General features: G+C 42.3%; 1 protein-coding gene across 1 annotated transcript in view; it reads left to right on the plus strand.

Moving 5' to 3' along the window:
• Positions 1–4,482: 4,482 nt before the first annotated feature.
• Positions 4,483–5,000, plus strand: part of LOC122258651 (DBH-like monooxygenase protein 1) — a 78,621-nt gene continuing 78,103 nt past the window's right edge. Inside the window, exon 1 of the mRNA XM_043024730.2 lies at positions 4,483–4,821. The gene's annotated coding sequence lies outside the window, so the exon portion shown is untranslated. The remainder of the gene's footprint in view (positions 4,822–5,000) is intronic.

Raw genomic sequence — 5,000 nt, forward strand, 5'->3', positions numbered from 1 at the left:
ACACACACACACACACACACACACACACACACACACACACACACACGCGCATACGCACATGTACAACTACACTCACACGCGCACATTTACACCTACACCACACATGTACATGTACACCCACGCACGTACATGTACACCTACACCACACATGTACACCCACACCTCGCACATGTACACCTACACCCATACATGCACATGTACACCCACACACGCACATGTGCACCTACACCCACACATGTAAACCCAGACATACGCACATGTACACCCACACCCACACACGCACATGTACACCTACACCCACACACGCACATTTACACCTACACCCACACACGCTCATGTGCACCGCCGCATAACAAAAGCCACTTCACACGCCCACACTCTCTCACCCTTTGAATGTCTGTCCTATCACCAATCTACCTTTTTTTATTATTTTTTTCTCTCTTGCTCCATCCTTATTATTGTGATATTCTCATTTGCCTTTTTTTATTATTTTGTTATTAACCTTCGATCTTTAGATATGGTCATATATATTCGTTTATTATCCTATCTTTTTTTTTTTTTCCTATTTTAAATAAGTAACTCTTTTTCTATCGGTTAATCTCTCTCTCTCTCTCTTCTGTTTATTTGTCTATCTACCCCATCAATCGATCTATTTATCTATTATGTTAACCACAAGTTTCTCTTTCTATCCCCCTTCACCCTCGTTCTCTCCTTCCCTTTCTCCCTATTTCCTGTCCCTCCTCCTCCCTCCACCCTCCCCGCCCCCTCAAAAAAAAGAAAAAAAAAAAAAAAAAAAAAAGTCTAAACACGCAACAGTAGTGGAAGCTGCCACCTCTTTTCTGTTGTTTTGTATGCACCGTTTCTATGTCATTTCTGGGATGGGGGAGGGGGTTGTTGGGGTGGGGTGGAGGGCGGGTTGAATTATATATAGGTGACCTTTTCAAAAAGAAAAAGAAAGTAAAGAGAGAAAGAGGGGGGTTATTTGTGAACACCTGAATGAGAAATAATCTGTTTTTTTTTTTTTTTTTTTTTTTTTGTGTGTGTGTTGCAGTTGTGTTGAGTTTTTTTTTTTTCTTTTTCTTTTTACGGGTGTGATACTTTCGCTTCATTTCACATGTTATGTTTTCGTCATGGGATGATTACGGTTTGAGTGTGTTTCAGTGGTGTCATTATTCTTGACTTGTGGTGTCTTTCTTGTACCCTTTTTTTTCTATGGATGAAAGGGTTCCTAATAAAAACATTATAATCCTTAATACCAACTGGTCAGTATAGAAAGGTCTATAATTCGCGTAAGAGAAAAATTATATTCGAATAAAACGCGTAAACTATATACCAAGCACAGTACGAGTACAGCACAGAGCTATACGCTAACTATACACTGATGACGAAACAAACACAGGGTATTGCCGAACCATCAATTTATTAGGATTTCGGAATCGTCAATAACAGAGCATGCACTCACAAAAAAATAAGTGAATTATGTAGTTATTTCCTCTCTGGATTGAACAGTCTATGGAAGAAAAAAAAAAGTTAAATAGAGAGAGATCTTCCCATAGATATCCAGAGTTCATTTTGAAGGTCACTGGAATTACACGTACACTACCCAGATCAAAAGCCAGTTTCCGTTATTTACGGGTTGAAATAACAATAATACGGAGGCAAATGCCATTCAGAAGGCTTCTGTTCGTGTTATACCACCTTCAATTCTCTCGTTTCCTTCGCCCATATCTTATAGAACCTACGAACCTTAAACCAATATCACGAAAAAAAAGATACATTATCTCGCATCTTTTCACAAGATAACTCAACCTACCGCCAGAGAATTCCTCCCGGTAGAATTAGTACTTTAAGGTCGAAGCTAAATGATAGAGACATAAGGCGAGTAGAAGGACACGCAAGTGAGAAGGGTCAGCATACCATTTGTCAGTGCGAAAGGTCGGTCTTTTGTGTACAAATACCTCGGCACCAACCTCTCATCATGTACATGGGCAGCTGCACACTCGTGTTTCTGCCAGGCCAACTGTAGGGCAATTTGCGTGGTTTTTTTATCTTTATTTTTTCTTTTTTTTATCGGCTCCCGGTATACCCAATCAGAGAACATCACCTTCTCTGCGCGAGGGTCATTGTGGATATGCGCTAAACCTTGCCATTAAACCATGTGGCCACTCCTTGGGTATGTCTCGTCTGCTTTTATCCAAGACCCGGGTCTTTTTTCCCTTCTCGTGTTTTTTTTTTCCACTCCCCCATTCCTGTTTTATTTTTCTTTCTTTGTGCCTGTTTTTTTCTGGATCTTTTTAATTAACTTTTAATATGTTTAATTACCTCTCTCCCTACCTCCCCCTCCCCCCTCTCTCTCTCTCCCTACCTCCCCCTCCGCCCCTCTCTCTCTCTCTCTCTCTCTCTCCCTACCTCCCCCTCCCCTCTCCCTCTCCCTCTCTCTTCCGCTCTCCCTCCCTCTCCCTTCTCCCCTCATTCATACACTTACTCCCCGTCTCTCTCTCTCTCCCTCTCCTTGTCTCTCTGCCATGTTTCCCTCCCCCTGACGGATATGCAATTATCTTAGTCGATAAAAGGTTTAGCCCAACACTCCCTCGAGCATTTACGTACCATCAGCGGTCTTTGTGCTAGCCAATGCCAGTCGAATTTAAAATATATTTAAATTATATATAAATCCATAAAAAAGACGGGACAACATCGGTCGTAAATTCATACGGTGCAAGACTTGTTTTGATCAATTTAGATAAGGGACGCAAAGACAAACATGGCTTAACTGAGAGAGACACACGGATAAACACGGTTACCCTTCGCTTGCTTAACCCTCCCCCTCTCCCTCTCCCTCTCACCATTCCCCCACTTCTCTCCTCTCACTCCCTTCTCTCTATCCCTCTCACTCTTCCCCCTCTCTCCCTCCACTCTCTCTTTCTCTTCCATTTTATCCTTCGTTTCTTTTGTTTCCGCTTTCTCCTACTCCTTCTCTTCGTAATTTTCCTTCTTGCCTCTCCTCTTCCACCCTTTTCCTTCTTTCTCCACCTAACGAACGACGCAAATGCCACTGACTTGTACTTCCATGGTACCATTACTACCATCATCAACAAGTACCATTAACTATGAAACGCCGGTAACAACCACTCTAAGATTTAGTTCGGTGGTAACACCGGCCGTTGACCATCTTACTGGTCGTTTAGATCTATTATCACCTAATTTTTCTATCGAATTAGTTTTAAAAGTCGCAAGAAGAAATAAGATGCAATTATTCATGACACACACACACACACACACACACACACACACACACACACACACACACACACACACACACACACACACACACACCCGCACATACGCACACCCGCACACCCACACCCACACGCACACGCACACGTGCACGCACACGTACACGTACACGTACACGTACACGTACACGTACACGCACACGCACACGCACACGCACACGCACACGCACACGTGCACGCACACGTACACGCACACGCACACGCACACGCATACGCACACGTACACGCACACACACCCACACACATACACACACTCACACACTCACATTCAAACTAATAAGAAGAAGGAGGGAAAAAAGTTAGCGTGCAACGGGGCTCCCATCGTCAGAAAATTGGGTGGAGAGAGGAAGATTGCAATAAAAAAAGGAAAAAGAAAAAAAATGCGGTAACAAGTTTTTAAAATGTTTACGAAAGTTTGGAGATCGCAGGAGTAAATGGCTTTCTCCTTTTTAGCTTTCCCTCTAAGTTAAAAGTGTGATTTCTCGAGCTTTTCGTCATAACAGTGATATACTAGTGACTGATATAAAACTCACAGCGTCGTAGAAATTCGCAATTATAAATGCACAGAGCATACTTATTTGCAGGTTAGGAGCGAGGGTGGGGGAGGGGAGGGAAGGGGAAGGAGGAAGAGGAGGAAGAGGAGGGAAACGGAGGAGGGGGGGGGAAGGTAGTCACCTCGGGGCGATCAGCAAGAGCTTACTTCTCAATGTCCTTCGTTCGGATTCTTTTTCGCAGCCGTATTTCCTATTATATTACGTAATTTCGGAGCTGCTGATTGTTCGTAAGAGCCACAGTACGAACAGCCTCTCTAGGTTAAGAACTTATGCCAAACATGAGAGTTATTACAAATGGGACAAGAAAAACAATCAGTTGTTTAATCAAATTAAAGGTAAAGAAACGTAACGAAACGCATTGAAATTGTACGATGCCCTAGGCCCGCATGCCCTGAGGCGGGGCGGTCAGAGTTCACCTGGGGGGGGGGCAAAAGGGGGGTCATATACACCTTTTCTTTCCATTTTTCTATCTAATTCCTCAAGATCAATGTAGATTCATTCTCTGTCACCGCATAAATAGGGAAATTTGATAAACAATATTAAATTAGATGAACACTGAGAGATTCGCCAACAGGTGGATAACGAGGGCAAAAAAAAGAAGGTTGGAATTTGGCGATTATCGTACATCCTTCCTTAGAGGTTGCTAACTTGCATCTTAAGAACAGCATCTTATGGAGTGACTTCTCTCTGTTTTATACATATTTTCGGCCTAATTTAATCGATATTCGCTCATAATGTGGCCAGAGAAAGTGCCAACGCGTGTGAGAATACTTTAAAGAGAATATTGTGAAGGACAAGTTCAAGACGTCGTTTTATGGTGCTTTGAGGATATCGTTTTTCTCAAAAAAGTTTCCTGAGACAACAAAGGGACGATTTGAGTGGTCTGGAGTGCCTTTGATTTTCCGATTGTTATGGATTTTATGGAAGATCTCTACACGCGCCAATGACACCGAATTCAAGAGCTTTTGGACGAGGTAAGTGGATATAGAAATCAAATTGTGATTTAGTTAATTCAATTAGGTATGGTGTTTGGTTCATGTTATTGGCTTGTGTGTGTGTTTTTATTCTTAGTTTGATTAATATTTGAGCAATTCGGGCATAATATGCCCCTTAATGGATTAACTCATATAATAATGTGTTGGAAAATATACGC

This window comes from Penaeus japonicus, unplaced genomic scaffold (genome assembly GCF_977035675.1).
Source record: "Penaeus japonicus unplaced genomic scaffold, GWHDUDI00000001_assembly GWHDUDI00000003, whole genome shotgun sequence".
Lineage (NCBI taxonomy): Eukaryota > Metazoa > Arthropoda > Malacostraca > Decapoda > Penaeidae > Penaeus > Penaeus japonicus.